Below are 17,765 nucleotides of genomic sequence, written 5' to 3'. Positions count from 1 at the left end.
TTTAAAAATCTGAATGGACACATCAAGCTCGATGTATTAGTGAGTGAGGAGGATTCACAGATTTAGGGTTTTCCTGGTATTGTTTGATTTTTGTTTTTTCAAACAGTAATCAGGTGTCATCAGAAAGAAAAAGTGTCTTGTTTTGTTTTTGGTGGTAGTGGAGGCTGGGAGCTGGTGAGTGCTTCAGATCTGACACACGCAGCTGCTGAGCACAGGAGGAAGCTCGCTCCATCAATTGCTTCCTTTTCATCTAAGCATTCAGTTCCGCTCCCATATGCCCAAGGCCAAGGCCGTGACCCCAGGCCTGGCCCTGGTGCTCAGGATGGATCCTTGCCTCTGGCTTCAAACACTAGACCTCAGGCTCTCTGACAACTGGCCCACAGGGACTCGCTATCTGAACTGCACTTTGCTGCCTGGGTCTTGCTCTGAGGAATGGTTGCAAGAAAAGAAACTAAAAGATATGAGACATGCAAATAGTTCCACCCTGAAGAGCAGTAGCTCTGCTTTCACAAAGAATATCAGCGTCATCCCTGGAACAAACTGATCATTCACAACATGGGTCCTTGACCAATAAAAGTGCTAAATAATATCCACAGTCAGGGAAAAAAAAGGTACAGCCACTGGAAAGATTAAGAACCACAATGGTGCTCATACTGTGTGATCCATAAAATGGAGTACAATGCAGCAGTGAAAAGGAAGAGACCACAGCTACACATATTATCATGACTCAGTAACAAAAGTGATGCTTAGCCAAAAAGCAAGTCCTACAGATAAATTACAAAAACAGGTGCAGCTGAGCCATACATGTTTTGGTGATACCTGTATAAATGGTAAAACTGGAAATGAAAGGGAATGATGAACAGAAAATTTAGGATCGCAGTCAGCTGGGGTGAAGGCAGGGAGGATTCAGTGGAAAAGAGGAACGAAGGAACTTGAAAGGTTCCTGGAGAGCTGCATGACGAATGCTGGCCTTCAATTACTATTCCTTCATCGGTACCTTGTGTTCATTGTGTTCATCCCTGTTTGAGGTCACTCTGCATCTCCAGGGGCAGGACCCTGCCCAACAGTTACTGTTAAACAGAATAACTGTGGTCCTGGTCAGCATGGCTCAGTTGATTGAGCTTCGTCCCATGCACTGAGAGGTCACCAGCTCGATTCCTGGTCAGAGCACACCTTACACTTCCATCTCCTCCCTGCCAATGGATAGGGGAACATGGCAAGGAGGGCGGAGGAAAAAATTACAAATGTGCATGCAACAAGGAGGCAGCGAGGAATCCTAAAAAGGACCAAGAACAGGAGGCAAGAGACCCAGGCCTTTCCCCTCACTAGGTAGCCCTGGGCAGGGACAAGATCCACCTCCCATCCCCATATCTCAGAGTGATCCTGGGGTTACGTGAGAAAAATCCCCGAGAGATCGGCTGTGTGGCACATCTTAAGATCCCAGAGCGCTGCTGGTGCTCTATGCTCCCAATGTCATCTGCTAGGCAGAGACAATCCAGAACATCACAGATTTCAGTCAGAGAGGGGACATTCAGAACACTTTCTCCTGGGAGCAGTGCACAGAGAAAGTCATTACATGCAGAGATCACCACTTCCAATTAGGAAAAGGCGGGTGGAAGTGCTGGTTCGCTGTGCTTTCTTACCATATCTGAAAGTTTATATGTGAGAACACAGTTCCTGCTTTGCTGTGAACAATAAACAATTTAAAAAGTAGTTACTGAGACACAACCAACTTTTTCTTTCTGTCTCCCACTGGGAAAAAATGGTTTAAAATGCTATAGTCAAGTAACAGTAGGTTCAAAAAAAAACACAGTTTTCCACTTTTTAAAAGTGGTGTTTAAATGCTATAATACAACCATAGTAAGCTTTAAAGACATCTTTCCTCTTATTCTTTCCTTACAGTAACCCAGTTCTCTGCCACCGGGTACTCCACCCTCTCAGGACTAAGTCCTGTCTTGGACGACACACTTCAAAAATGTCCCCTCCAAGGAAAGGGCATCCAGAGGAGGGGACCGTCTGACGAGGTGGGAAAGGAAGCTGGACATGGACGATTAATGGCCTGAAATGGTTCCGTCTGGACCATAGAGGCGGAAGGCGGCTCTAAGGTGGGAGGGAACAGGAGGTGACAATTTGCTCCATCAACAAGGTGACAGCAAGGCCTATAAAATCCTGTGCAGAGAGAAATTTCCAGAGAATGGGACCTCTGAGCTGAGGAGCAACCCCTGTGGAGAGGTGCCACATGTACACACACACACACACACACACACACACGCACAGCGGAAGCTCTTCCTCTGAAGCCTGCAAGAGACCTGCACATCCTCAGGCAGTTGAGTGTAATCCACTGCATTCTAGGACTGAGCAACGCTTATCACATAAATATAAGGCACGATCTGCCTCCACTAAAAACTGATCTTGTCCCTTCCCTGGACATCCAGACTGTATATTACCAATGGTCGTTGGCACTGATTCGACACCAACAGGAAATCCCCTAGTTGGAGTGCAGTGAGCAAGGAAACTACTCAGCGCAAACAGCTCGACTGTGATACTGCACGGCTGTGAAAACAGCCCGCTGTTAGGAGGTCCCCTTTATGGCCAGACAGCTCTGCTCTGCTCATGCCAGCCTCTGCCCTGCACTGTGCTCTGCCCTGGGGCAACATCTTCGGTATTTCATCCCCAGGCAGGAAAGTGCAGTCTTCTGGAGAGGAAAACTGTGCTCTCAGAGCCAGAGGGAACTGGCTTACATAGAGAGAAGTCCCCACCGGGGTCCCTAATTAGTTCATCCTCGTGTAAATGAGGACTCCAAATCCTCAGTTTGATTGGTCCAAAAAGCACTGTCCTGATTGGACAGTATGGAGCCACTCTGAGTGGTCAGTGAAGATGATGCTGGGGCTATGGATGCACATCTCCCATTGGACGGGGACTGCCTGAATCCTATTGGTTAACATAGGATTCCAGGAACTCCTTCATAAGGGCGGGCTCAGATGGCAGAGACACAGGGCAGGCAGGCAGTTCAGTGCAGGCTTCTCCCTGAAGTGCAGCTTGTCTGAGGACCCTGTGTAGAAATAACTACTAGGCTCTGGTTTTTGTTTGTCTGTTGTTTGTTTGTTTGTTTTAATTTAAGCACAGTTAGTCGCCAGGAGCCCTTCTTAATAGGTATCTTCTTTCCCAGGGTCCACACAGGTCTGGAACACTCGATCTATACAACCATAAACACTCAAAGGCTCCAAATAAGCCGATAACCCTATTTTCTTTTCAACACCACCACAATATGGATTAGGCTTTATAGTTGTTCTCTGAATTTATCCCAGGAGAATAGTATAAGCTGAGATTTAGTTTGTATATTGAATGTGCGGCAATTATGACTATATTGGGCATATTAGCAGCCGCAGAAAACATGAATTAAGAGCTAACCTGAAGCCACTGAGTGTGACTGGTACAAATACTAGAAAAAGTCTTTGGGCCTGCTATGTAGGGAGGGGAAAGCATGGCAGTTTTTCTGGTGACAAAGGTGCAAAATTTTAAATGTGGCTGACGTAATGTCGTGCAAATAAAAAAAGGGAAAAGAAAAACAAAAAAATTCTAGTGACTTTCAGTACTAAGTCCCCAGATCACTCAGTGACTGGCTTTAAAACATCCATGACCCCACACCTGAAACCTATATGTTCATGTTGACCAACGTCACCCCAGTAAATTTAATAATTAAATTAAAATAAAATAAATAAACAACCATGACCCGCAGCCAATGCCATCTCAATTGCTGAGATAATTACTGGAAGGATTCAGAGTTAATCATTTGAACCTGAAATCTCCCACAGGTTCAGCAATTCTAATATTAGACTTGATCATCAGAATCAAAGAGACAGTTGTCATATGGAGAGCTGTGAGGTCCTAAGATTTCTCCTACTTTACACGTGGCCAGTAACGGGAGCTGATAGAGGAACCCGAGGTGGGCTGTAACTGCAGTGTGATCCTCTTGCAGCCACCCAACAGCCACCAGAGCCCATCTGCTCCCAGCTGGGACTCAGCCCCCTTCTCTGAGTGCACATTAGCCCTCACCCCCCCACACACACCCTCTGTTCCTAAAAACCTCCAGGCCCCTCCCACCTCAGGGCTCCACGCACCCCAGGCGGGTACTCCACCTTCCATTCTCCCTTCCTCCGGCCTTGGGTGATCAGGCATGCAGTCAGGTCCCCTCCTCACATGCCATCTGCGATCCACTCCACCTGCAGCACACCCCCCACACACGCTCACACCCTTCCCTGCTGCCTTCTTTTCTTGTCATATTTTACTAGCTATATATTTTACTAGTGTTTTACTGAATCCTGTTAGCTGGTATCCTTCTACCACACACGTTGGCTCTGGGAAGGTGAACTTGTGCCTGTGTTGGCCTCCCTCCCCCAGTACCTGGCAGGGCTCCAGCACATGGGAGCCACTCAACCTGCTGAACAACGCATGAGTGAGTGAATGAATGAACAAGCTAGTTAGGTTCCAATGCCTACCCCAGCTGAGAAGCAGGGAACTATGAGTCGTCATGTTAGGAGGTACAGAGAAGCAGAACAGCGAGGAAAACAAAGCCACCAGGAACTGAGAAAAAAGGACACACTGTCTCAACCTGCACACAGTCTACAAACACCATGTGGAACCCAAGGGAAGCTCTCCCTCGGGTGGAGCGTGGCACATGCATCTGCTCAGGGATGCAAGGACCGAGCCCCAAGGTGCACAGTGTGGGGTACAAGAAGGGTCAGGCACGGTGCCGGTGCCCAAAGACATACATACCCACATATACACCCACACACACCCATGCACCAATGCCCACATGGTGCACACTCATGCACACACCTGAGCACATACACTCCTTGTGTGCACACACACGCACACACACGCATGCACACACCAAGTGCCACTTGACTGCACTGTAACAAAACAAGCTGGGGCCCAGCCGGCATGGCTCAGTGGTTGAGCGTCGACCTATGAACCAGGAGGTCATGGTTCAATTCCCGGTAGGACACATGCCTGGATTTCGGACTCGATACCCAGTGTGGGGCCTGCAGGAGGCAGCTGATCAATGATTCTCTCTCATCATTGATGTTTCTTTCTCTCTCTCTCTCTCTCTCTCTCTCTCTCTCTCTCTCCCTCCCTCCCTCCCTCCCTCCCTCCCTCCCTCCCCCTCTCCCTTCCTCTCTGAAATTAGTAAAAATATTTAAAAAAAAAAAAAAAAAGAAAACTGGGGCCACAAAGAAGGCAGTCACCCCCTTCCCCAGGGGGCCAACAGGAGGCCCTTCTCACAGAGCATTAAATATTTGATCTGTCCCTGATAGACTCTTCAGACTTCCACTAAAGAAAATGGAGATTATTTACTCTTCATGGGTAAAAACCCACCAGCAAGGGGAAATGCAGTGGCTTCACAACTTAAGCTTTAAAGGTGAGGCTCTTTGAGGGACAAGCCTGTAGCAGGGATGAAGCAAAGGCCTGAGTCCTGCGGGACAAGCCAGAACGGCCTCTATGGCCAGACCCTGGAGAGGTCCCAGGAGCAGGGCCTTGGGCTCCAAGCAAAGCCCGAACTCGGAGAAAGTTCTGGGAAGCAGCCTGCCGGATATGCAGACAGGCGTGAGCACTGTCCCTCCTCTGAACCTGCCCCCACATCCGAGTCTTCGAGCTCATTGTGTGTCGCACTCGCTCACTTATTAAGCATGAAAATACAAGTTTTGTTAAAGGCAGCAGAAAGCCTTTTCTATAGAAATGAAAGTGTGAGCCTGGAACACACAAAGCATAAAAGGGCTGGAGCTCCCGGCCGAGGCCTCGCCAAGGGGCGCCTGGCCCAGCCCAGCCCCAGCCCCGGGGTCTTTGAGCAAACCTTTTGCCAGGACACTGCGCCTTACTACCCGCCATGAGGAACAGAGAGAGGGGAGGATCAAGAGGAGAGGCAGTCATTTCATGTGCTGTTTAAACCCAAATGCTGTCCTGAGATCAATTCCTCCTGCGCCTCCACGGGACAGGGCCAGCCAACTCCTAATTGCATTTAGGAGTAACCGACATAATGAGGGTCGGCACTGCGACCTCAGCCCCTCTTCAACGCACTTGCCATCGCACACAAGCCTTCCTCTTCTGGAACTAGTTCTACCTGGCAGTTCACGTGCGCACGTGCGTGTGGTGAAAAGGCTGATGCAGATGAAACGGGGAGCACTGAGGCGCCCACATCGCCTTGCCATGTGCACGCTCTCCTGCCAGGGCCTGGAATCGGAGTGAAAGCCATCTGCCCGGGCAGAAATCCGTTCCCCGGGGGGCTGGTCTGGCCCATCTCCAGACACAACGCCTGAATCCTAGCAGAGAAGGATGGGGAGTCGGGCAGGAAAAGCACCCTGGTTGCTCCCTCGAGGCTGGCTGCTTCCTCCCGCTGTCACCTGGGTTTCGCCGCACTATTTTGAAGAAAAAGGGTCCATGCTACAACTGATGACTCATCCAAAGAACTCCGAACAGGGCAGAATGAGGGAGGAAATGCATGATGGTCCCAAAGAAGATTCGCCTGCAAATGTGTGCATCTCACAGAGGATCACGCAGGTGGGGACAGAGCAACACAGTAATGAAAATCCCCCTGAGCGCAGAGCGTCCTTTTCCCTTCCAGCTCTCAGATTTTAGGATGTGGGAGCTGAAGCTTTCGGGCGGAGCTCCCGGGCATCGCTACCAACCCTCGGAGCAGAACGGCCAGATGCAGGCTGTGCACCTCCGTCCCCCGTCCCCCCCCCCCGCATGGACATGCGTGCACCTTCTGCAGCACCTGCCACTTCCATCCCCACTCGTGGGCTCTGGGATCAGGCTCACCTGGACACCAAACCTGGTTGGAGATTGGCCGCCTCAGGGCCTTACGTGAGGTTCACATTCTCTGAGTCTCTTAATCCCCACAATGACATAACACGGATTCATAGATATTTTAAGAGGAGCCAATGTACATGAAATTCTTGGCACACAGTAGAGGCTCATTAAAGGGTAACTATTACAACCGGCAGCACAGAGCAACCTCCGCAGGCTGTCAGAAATACTAGTTCCCTGGAGAGGACTTAGAACAATCGTCTTCAACAGCAGAAAAGGACCCGCATCCTAATGATGACAAGGCAAACAGGACAGTCCCAGGGCCTTTCTCCCGGTGCAGCTAGAAATCGTACCCCTACAGTTAGATTCCCCAGCAAGGGGGATGGGTGTTCTGCGGCCCTGGGAAACAGTCGGCACCACAGACTAGGAAGGAACAGAAGAAATGCATGGCAGGACAATCAAGTAAGCAATAGCCAAACCATGACCCAAACTAGTGAGCACACGTGAGCACGCCTGCACACGGCACAGCGCACCACGGAGTGCCTCCGTGAAGCACGGGGCGAACAGAACGTGTTCACTGCCGACATGAAAATGACAGCCTCACCACCTCCCCCGGCTCCTCCCGCACACCCACCGCCTCGCTCGCTAAGTCCAGACCTGAGGTCAGCCACAAGGCCACATTCCTATCCTTATGGAGCAAAGAAAGAAAAAACCCCTGTGCAAGAGGGAACCTCGGTGTGTGGGTGGCAGTCTGTCCCCGGGGCCTGGGAAAGGCCCTCCCAATCCCACACTTCCTCTAACATGAAATGCCCCAAGTGCCGTGGTGGGGAAGGGGGTCGTGCTGCACCTTGGAGGGTAAACTGGTACCAACTCTCTGGAGTCAATGCAATCATACATTGTTTTTATTGAAGAAAATGTTGCCAGAGCAAACACTTCCCGAATTCACCCACAGTCACCAACGGTTTGAGAGAAAAAGCGTTCTTTTAACCTTTAGGTGTATTATGTATTATAACTATTCTCAGCCTCAAAAAGCAACAAGTGCCTCAAATTCCCAATCCCGGGATGGCGATGGTCTTGTACACATCACCCCGTAGTTCACGTCCTCATAGCATCTCCTTCGATCTTAACTTATGCACAGTAATCTTGTAAGGCTCCTACTGCTTATAAGCTTTATTTTCTAGGGTTTCTTTCTCTTCTCCAAATAATTCATTCCTCGTTACCCTAACTTATTCACAAGAGGCTTTTTTTAAAAAAAAATGTAAATCATTTTATGTAACAGGATTACAAGAGCAACATTCTACATCATCAAACAACTATTTTCTCACTGCAAAAATAAAAGTCGAACTCGCAGTTTCCGAGTAAACAGAGATGACTTATAAGCAAAGACAACAGCCATGCACAAGCGGTCCCTGGGGCGGAGGCCAGGACACCTGTGCTCCCTCGTGGACGCCCATCACAGCTGGGGCACAGGTTTGCATCAACCCAGGAGATATGCCTCTGTATTCATGTGGCTGAGTGGCCTTGACTTTGCCAAACAGCCACCCTGTTACAGCTCCAACTCTGTCTTCCCACTTTATACACCAGTCCTCTCTCCCCTGTAATGGAGACATCTGCTTAAAATCACATCGATAGCTCAAGTTTCCAAGGAGACGCTGATAAAAAACAAAAATTTATCATTAAGCAGTTACCACCCAAAAATAAAGGAAAATAAATAAAAGTGGTCAATTCAATTTTCTTTGCTGAATTTCATGCCTGCCCCACCCACTCCCCTTAAGAAATTTAACCCTAACATTTTAAGGTGACACTCATATTTCACAGTCAGGAGGAATACATGATATATTTTAAAGCTTTTCTTTTTCCCCCAAACGAAAAATCCTCCTTTGCAATGGAGACATTTTCCCTAGAGTTTGAACACAGAATTAGTTTATCTAGAATTTCATACCCAGTTAGCCAGCAATATCCAAGAATCGACCCAAGGAGACACCTGAAGCCTGGAGTTTATTATGTTGGATCCAAGACGAGCCAGCTAAGGCCGAGAAAAGGAAGGTTACACATGCCCGTGACCTTCTTCTCCTGGGTGCACGTTCTCTCCCTCGCTCAGGGAGCGGGACCTTGCTGGGCAAGCTTTTCAGTTACAACCTTCTACTTTCCTACTTTGAGTGCCGGGAAGGAAAAGGTGAGGCACGTGCAGCCACCAGTCCTCTGGGAGAAGGTCTCTGGGACACAGGGGGTGGGTGGGTGGGTTAGACCTACCTGGGTGACAACCCCACAGGGGCTGGGGCGCATCAGTTAGGAGCAACCATCCACCTGCATCCTCTCCTCTCTCTAGATTTTCGGCTCAAAGGCTCAAGACTTCCCGCCCCTGTAGTAGTCTGAATACAAAAGTATACCTTTCATCCCCACAAGCCTGCAGTGTCCTAGCCACCCTGTAGCTTTCATTGCCAAACCCAACAGGGAAACAAGACAAAAGCTTACATCTCCGGGCAGCATCCCGCCTCACCCAGGCAGACCCACTGGCTCTAAGCAGGACTTGTCATCAGAACCAATGTCTGTGGGTGTCGATGGGTTCAGGGCCCACTGTACAAGCCTCCGTGGCCCAAGTTCAGCCAGTTCGCACCTGACAATGGTGCCCCCATGACAACCAAGATCACAGTGCAAATCAAAAGCACCGCGTAAGTAGTGTCTACGCTGAGCCAGGCCCTGAGTTCAGAGCGTGCGTGACTCGCCCCTTTCAACACTCACCCCACAACTCGGAGGCAGTGGGTGGACAGGGACACAGGCAGAGCTCCAGCCTGCGGAGGTCACGCCGCCACACCACGGTCAGCGGGGCATTCGAACCAAGGCCATCTGGCCACTAAGCACCACCTCCCCGTCTGCACCCACAGGGGTCCCTTCCCTGCAGACACCCAGTACAGCCTGCTCTGCTACTGCATAAACACTTCTGTTCCCTCCTTGGGGGCATAAAACACTCCTCAACATTGGCTCATGGGAGGGAGGGAGACTGAAGGCCGGGAGGGAGCCCGCCCATCCTCCCAGGAGCGGCTCTGGGGGTCCCACCCCGAGTCTGGATTTTGTCTCAGGCACCGACAAACTGGGCTGGGAGGAAACTGCTCCCTTCCCGAGATGCCCGGCAATCACACTGCTCCCAGGTGGGCAGAGACGAGACCAGCCCGGGAAAGGAGGGCTTTCTTCCTGAGAGCCTCCCAGCAAGTGGAAACGATGAGTGACAGAAGGACAAAGGCTCCCCTTTGACCCCTGGGAGGGCGAGCGTCCAGACGATGACCACCAGTGGCTGCTGACACCAACAGAGCGACAGCCAGGTGTGTCCCTCCTGAAGCCCCCACACCCAGGAAGCAGTCCAGCCATACAAAACAGAACGGCAGAAAGGAATACTATTTGGAGGGGTTAAAAAGCGCATCATCACTCATTTCTCTTCTTGGGTTGTGTGTGGGCTGGAGGTTGTTTTCCTGTTAAAGCGTTCAAAACTGAACCTGCTCTTCTTTCTCTGTGGGCTGCAGCGGGAACAGCAGCTAAAGAGATGTCCTGGGGGCTGAGCCACTCCCCAGGTGCCTGCAGGGACAGCGGACACAGGCTGGCCTGCAACAGCCACCACGTAGTGTGGGACAACAGGAGACCAAAGTCCGTGCCAGGAGGCCAGGGGGAGGTGCAATCCCAGAGGGTCTCCGCAGGCACCATGTCGGGGGCATGGGACTTGGGCTGAGAGCCAACTGTATTTGTCTCCTTTAAAATGCTTATCAAGCCCTGACCTGTCTGCTCCGTGGTTAGAGCGTCACCAAAGAGTCACCAGTTCAATTCCCAGTTGTAGACTAGATCCCTGGCCCCAGTCTGAGTGTGAACAGGAGGCAACCAACTATGTCTCTCACATCGATGTTTCTCTCTCCCCCCCCTCCAACTTCCCTCCCCACCGTTCTCTCCAAAAAATAAAATAAAATAAATGGAAAAAATATCCTCAGGTGAGAATTTTAAAAAAAAAAGCTCATCAAAACCCTCTTTGAAAAGCATTCAAAGATCACTGTCCACAGGTGAAGGAGTACAGACTGCCCGCAGCTGGGCCTGGGGATCGCTACAAACACGGGGGTGGGCTTCACTGGGATTAAATGCCAGAGCGACAGAGAGAGCGGGCCACGGGGAAAGGAACGAACGCCGGACAGTGGCCCTGAGGCCGGGGAGGTTACACCGGGCAGCCGGCCCCTTCTCTGGACGTCCTTTCTGGGCCGAGTGTGAGGCACAGCAGGGCAGCGACGCTGTGAGAGCCCAGGGAGGTGCCCAGGGCTGCAGCCTCCCGCGAACCATCTTTTCTATTATTCACTAGGCTTCTCTTTTTAACCAAATTGTATATTTTTTCATAATCTATATTGTTTTTAAACACAAACCGTTTTGCTTTAAACACATTTTACAAAGCTGTAAAATCACTTGTTACTTTTTCCCCATAAAAATCAGTCTCTGCAACCTCAATTAAGATAAACATATAAATTATTATGAGGTAGGCATCATTAGATATACCATCAAATATAATGTACATAAAGATACTATAAGAATAAATGATAATAAAAATAGAAAGGACATAGTTCAGGTTCAGAAGTTGGCTGTTCCCTAGTTCCACTTGCTTTGGAAGTCGACGCTGAACCACCCGCCCAGCGGCAGCATCTGACCCAGCCGTGCAGACAACGCCCCATTACAGTGGATGACACCGTGATGCTGCATCAACAAATCCTATGATGATGGAGGAGGCAGGGGCAGGGAAGGACACTGCAGTGGACTGAATTGTGTCCGTCCCCGCCTCCCCCAAACTCGTATGAAGCCCTAGTCCCCAATATGGCTGTATGTGGACACAGGGTCTTTGAGGAGATAAAGGTTAAGGCCATTCGGGTGGGACCCTAACCCAAAGGCCTGGTATCCACATGGGAGAGAGGCGGACACCAGGGCTGTGCACACAAAGAAGGCATGTGAGGACACAGGGAGAAAGTGCTCAGCCACAGCCAAGGACAGCGGCCTCGGGAGAAACCCACCCTGCGACACCTTGCTCTCAGACCGCCAGCTCCAGAATGCGAGGAAATCCATCTGTTGCGTAAGCCCCCCAGGCTGTGTTGGTTTGTCAGGACAGCCCTGCAGACTGACGCAGACACCAGGCCCTCCCCATACCCCACTGCGTCCCTGCCCGGCCATTCTTGCCCCGCAGGACTGAGGATGCGCCTGCCTGCCACTGCCCGTCACCTGCACTTGCAAAGCTGACTTTCAAGTCAACCACCCTACAGAGGGGGTACCCCCCCACCCCCGCTGCAGCCACCCAGCGAAGGAGGACACCCCACACAGTGTACTCTCGAAGGCTCACCATCCACTCCGCTGACCCTCGGAACGTGGAGAAAACCTGAAGTGTACTGAGGGAGCAAACATCTGCCCGAGTGTGTCCAGCTGTGACAGCAGCCAGATGGAGGGCAGTCCACAGGAAGAGCTGTAGCTCAGACGGTACACCAGCCCGCGGTGCCAGGCACTGACATTCATTTCCCTGGAGTAAGTTAGGGCACTGAGGCTCAGAATTCAAGTGACACCCCCCCCCCCCCAGGGCACACAGCTCAAAAGCAGTAGCACCAGACTTCATCCAAAGATGCTCTGAAATGCTACAGTACATGCCCCGTGATCAGCAGTCGCACCATGAGTAGAAGCAGAGAACGCCACAAGGAAGGTTCCAGTAACATATTCTGGGGATGAGAGGGTCTGGTCTGTTTCCAGGTTGGGGAGCAGAGCAGAACACGCAGGCGGGGCGTACCTCCCACAAGCATGCACTGGGCATTTATTACTGCCATACAGGAATGTAAACGGGGTGCTGAGTGCCCTGGGGGGACAGGAAGATGGGCGCTGCGACGGCAAAGGCTGGCAGAGGAAGGGCGGGCAGGCAGGTGTGTGCCTGTGGAAACCACCCTACCCTGTCTGCGTGAGCAGCGCAAAGCCACAGGGCAGGCGCGTGAACCCCAGCCTTAGTGCTGGTGGCCCAGCATTTACCGCCATCGGCAGGACAAGTGTCTGCCAAGTCCACACACAGCCCAGCAGCTCTCCCTGGAGTCGCCTATGACTCAGCCACCTCCTCTAAAAAGCATCTCACTTCCACGGAGACCTACGAGGCAGCACTGTCCTCGGGCATCTTCCCATCTCCCATACACCTCGTGTCTATCCTTTCAGTGTGCAGAGAGTAATGCCAATGCAGGAAGCTGCTTATCAGTTTGCACACCTGAAAGATTAGCATCTGTGTCGAAAGTGACCGATGAGTCCATCATTCTCTTTTAAATACTGCAAAATGCCTGCTGCCGCAGCAACCAGACAGTTTCATGCAGAATTTCAGGAAATGGTAGACTTGGGCAGGTGCACAAAATCACACTCATGGCTCACCATGGGCATCTCGTGCTGACAGGGCAGCCTGTGCCCATTCGCCAGTGGGTTGCCCTGGCGCTGTTCCACCTGCTCGGTATCGACACCCTGGCTTTTGGAGACAGCTTCTCAACCAGCTTCTGAGGACCCGACCCTCTTTTCTCTGTGGCCATCCTGCGGGGACTGTCAGTCAAGGTGGCGGAATGTGAGCCGACCAGGCACTCACTAGAAACAGGAAATCCACGTGGTGGCGAGGAGAAGCGCGTGGCCCTAAGGACAGCGACGCATGCCTGCTCCCTGGACCTCCCCAGTGGCCCTGGTTCAGTCCATCCCCTGGCCTGGTTCTCAGGCTGGCCTGCCCTGCTCGGAGTCACCCCCCATCCTTCTGTAAATTCCCTGTCAACTTGTCTAAACCAGAATGGGATTCTGATGTTTTCAACCACGGTCCCAAACAGACCAATTAACCATACTCCCCAACTCAGGGAGTAAGCAAATCCTGACTGTTCCTATGGAAAAACTGCCTGCTTCAGGCAAAGATCATGTAAACTTCAGAGAAAAAATTTGTGTGTGTGTGTGTGTGTGCCCTAAATTCTGAAGGCAATGTCTAAAATGGCAGCCACGGCCACCCCAAAGTCCTGCACACAGCCTCGCTGACTGATCACCACCCGCCGTGAGCCTCTTCCGGGGCCGACCTTGAATGCATGTGCTATATACCAGACGTGGTCCTTGTTTCGACACACAGGCCCATTGAGGGAAGACACCTTCAAGGCCACCGCTTAATCCCTCCACCCTCACCGGTCAGGGTCCATGGCCCTCTCACCACACAGCCGACCTGCATGGTACCGGGGGTGGTCCCAGAGCCACAGTCCCTGAGCTCGGAGCCCATGCTGGGGAGAAACGAATGACCCCACCATTACACAGGATGCACAGGCACACACCTGGCTGCTCGTCAGCAGCCATCTGATTGGCCCCCTGGGAGAGTGACACTCGAACTGCTATCTCCCTCAGTAGGTTAGGGAAAGAGAGGCAGGACTCAAACCGGCAGTGCAGGTGCCCCCGGGGAGGGGCAAGACCAGGCAGGCCCATCACAAGGAGCCCTCCTTACCCCCTACTCCCCCCTTCCCCACCCCCACCCCCAGGAGCAAAGCAAGGCAGCTCCCTGTTCGTGTCTTTATTTACCCCATGACTTGCTCTAAAAGGGCTCAGGGGTGAGGCCGGGAATTTCAACTCCATTCTGAAAGCCCTGGTGAGCCATTAAAGGCTTTTAAACAGGGCACAGCCTGGCCAGATTTGTTTTGGAATCTATTTATGGGTTAGGAAGCTGTCGAGCATGAATCACCAGGTCAGCACCCAGGGACATCTGAGCACAGATGGCGCACACGGAGGCGAGACCTGCGAAGACCACTTGTGCTTCCTCACGTGAACAGAATATATGTGACACGCAAGCCAAAGAGGCAGGGGAAGTGCAATCTTCGCGGCCGACCGTAAGGCACCTGGACAGAATCCAAGGGGCCGTCCACTGTCTGAACCTGAAAAGCTATAAAATCATTATGTACTTGGAGGAGTGAAACAATTCTCAAGGAGGATCAGCGTGGGAGGTTGTACGCTATTGGGCGTCTGGTTTTTTAATGGAGAAAGGCCTACTGACTGGTCCAGACGCAGGGGCAGGACAGGACAGCAATGCCCCCGAGGCTGCTGGACCCCGTCAGGTATGCTGCTGTGGTCCTACCAGGACACCAGGTCTGGGAGACCCTGGAGCAGCGGTTCCCAAAGTGGAAACCCAGCGGCAGCAGCAGGAGCCCTGGGAATGTGAGGGAGGCAACATCCCAGGCTGCACGGGACCTCCTGACTCAGAACCTCTGGGGTAGGGCTAGCAGCCGGTTCTCACATACTGTCCAGGTGACTCTGAGGCAGGGACATGTTCAAGAACCACCGCGCTACAGGCTTCCAGCCCTAAGGTCAGATCCCAGGCCAGCGGCCGGCCACGGACAGGTGCTGGGAACAGGAAGAGAACACACCTGTGCGTGCAGAACTGGGAAGGCCACTCCTCACACACCAGCTGCCTAATCAAAGCAGCCCTGGGAACATGGGAGAGGGGAGGGGACAAGATACACGTTCACACTTCATGATCCCGACCCTTTAAGATGGTCTGGTGCCGAGGAAGAGCTAGTGAAGCCACATTGGGACTGGAAAAGTATACACAGGCTCCGTAAGCTGCAAACCAGATGTGAAGGGGCATGGCCGCAACTGCGCGGGCGGACCTGAGCAGGCCCGGGAGCGCCCGGCCCCGAGCGGTGCCCCGGAGAACCCACCACTCAGCAATGGGGCGGCCCAGCCACGAAGCCCTCACTCTTCCTAACGGCACGGCGCATGCCTCTGATAGCACCCAAAGCACTTAACAGGATTTTCACTCATGTATCTGGACTCCCTGAAGAGGGGGCACGGGGCAGGTTCTCTGGGAGGCAAGAAGGAAACGGTAAGTGGCCCTGAGGGACACAGGAGAGCTGAGCCGCCGCAGGCCCGGTTCAGAGGACTCCGTGCAGCAGCAGGACCGGGGCTCGTCCACAGGGAAAGCGAGGCAGGAATGGGGGAGCCTGGCTGAGCTTCCTATTCCCCCGGCAACAAAACCAGCATTTCCCATCCTTGGTATTTTCCCCCAAAAGTAAGACAACTGACACACAACTCCCAACAAGATAAAAGCTGGCTCCCAGCACTCTGTTGATGCAGCATGTGGCCAGGAAGTGACCACAGACGTGGACACGGACTGCCCTCTCCCCCCACACCCTGAACCCCACTGTGAGCACATCTTTGAAAAGGAGCAAAATGCACGATTTGAGGAAATTGCCGGGGCTTTCTCCCCACCCCGTAAGTAACAGGCCCTGGAGTCCTCAACAAGATTTGCATAGCAAATTTCCAGGAGGTGTGCTCCTGGCAGAGAAAGGGGAGTAACTTCCCTGAGCCTTGCAGAGGTGAGCTATCAAAGCAGTCTGCCAGGCAGCTGTTAGTCATAAAGAGCTGGGGGGGGGGGGGGTGCTGCCTACTCGAAGCCTGGAGCAGATGAGGAGAAAGTGGCATCCCCACTGGGGGAGCCCATTTCTAGAAAACCTGGGGAAGAAAGAGCTGATGAGGCTCTTGCAGACCCTGGCTTCCCCCGACCCAGGGCCTGGGTTGGACCAGGGAATGGGCCGTCCTTCCTCACCAAGGACTCAGCCCCAGGGAGCACGCAGGGGCAGGTGCCTTCGAACAATGCCGCCTGGTCCCACCTGGGAAGGAAACATGTGCCAAGGAACGCTGCAGGGCAGGGACTGGAAAGGGCCGCAGAGGTGGGGCAACACTGCGGACAGCCTGGCTGCCCAGTGCCCAGCGGGCTGTTTAGCAGCATTCTGGCCCCTTCTCACTAGATGCCACTGACACCTCCCTCCCCAAAGTGTGACAGACACAACTCCAGACACTGCCAAATGTCCCCCAGGGGACAAAGACAGCCCCCGCCCTTCATTAAGAATCACTGATCGTGGCCAAGCTTGGATGTACAGCAGGGAAGCTGAGGCTGGGGTCACAGTGATGCGGAGGAGCCACGACCTGCCTCTGGACATCCACCCTGGCCTTCTGCCGGCCGCACCCCAGTGCCCGCTCCCTGTGCCCGCAACTCCAAATGCTGACTTCACCCAGACAGTGCTCATTTTTAGTCGTTTTATAAGAGCCTGGGAGGCCTGATTTTCACAAACGTGAACATATGTGGTCACAGCTCCTCCCCCTTGGGCGCCTGGACCCCTGAAGAGGTCACACCTCTGTCCCACTTGGCCTCTTCCGGCCTCTACCCCAACCCATCGGTACAAGACACCTCACAGCCCATGAGGCCCGGCTGCCAAGCCCTCTTTCTAAAGGACAGGTGCTATCCCAGGGGTGGGCAAACTTTTTGACTCGAGGGCCACAATGGGTTCTTAAACTGGACTGGAGGGCCGGAACAAAAGCATGGATGGAGTGTTTGTGTGAACTAATATAAATTCAAAGTAAACATCATTACATAAAAGGGTACGGTCTTTTTTTTTTTTTTAGTTTTATTCATTTCAAACGGGCCGGATCCGGCCCACGGGCCGTAGTTTGCCCATGGCTGTGCTATCCCCATCATCACTGCCAGTAGCCTGCGACCTTAAACCCAAAAGGGAGACCCCACACAGCAGACAGGCATGTAAAACCAAACCCCGAACATGGAGAAGAGTCCGGCAGTTTTTATCATGTTATGCACCCAGCCACTTCACTGTGGGTTGTCTCCCAAGAGTAGGGGGAGCACCTACCCAGACAAAAAACTGTACGTAGACATCCCCAGCAGCTTTACAGAAAAGCCAGACCCTGGACACAACTCAACACCCATCAACAGAACCAACGGCGGAGGTCCACACGGCAGATCACCATTCAGCAGTGAGAGAACACGACATGATATGGATGAACCTCAGAATCAGCACACAGACTAAATGAAGCCACACAGAGAAGGGCCTGTCACTGAGTGCATCCATTTCTGTTACATTCTCCGCAGCGACAGAGAGCAGATCGGGCAGGAGGGCTGGTCACGAGGC

General features: G+C 52.4%; 1 protein-coding gene across 4 annotated transcripts in view; it reads right to left on the bottom strand.

Annotated features, from left to right (window-relative positions):
- Positions 1-17,765, bottom strand: part of AGAP1 (ArfGAP with GTPase domain, ankyrin repeat and PH domain 1) — a 413,197-nt gene that overhangs the window by 377,803 nt on the left and 17,629 nt on the right. The window lies entirely within an intron of this gene.

The sequence above is a fragment of the Myotis myotis genome, unplaced genomic scaffold, assembly GCF_014108235.1.
Source record: "Myotis myotis isolate mMyoMyo1 unplaced genomic scaffold, mMyoMyo1.p scaffold_m19_p_8, whole genome shotgun sequence".
In the NCBI taxonomy this organism is placed as follows: Eukaryota; Metazoa; Chordata; class Mammalia; order Chiroptera; family Vespertilionidae; genus Myotis; species Myotis myotis.
Note: the sequence above shows the minus strand (reverse complement) of the source record. Positions and strands in the feature narration are given on the sequence as shown.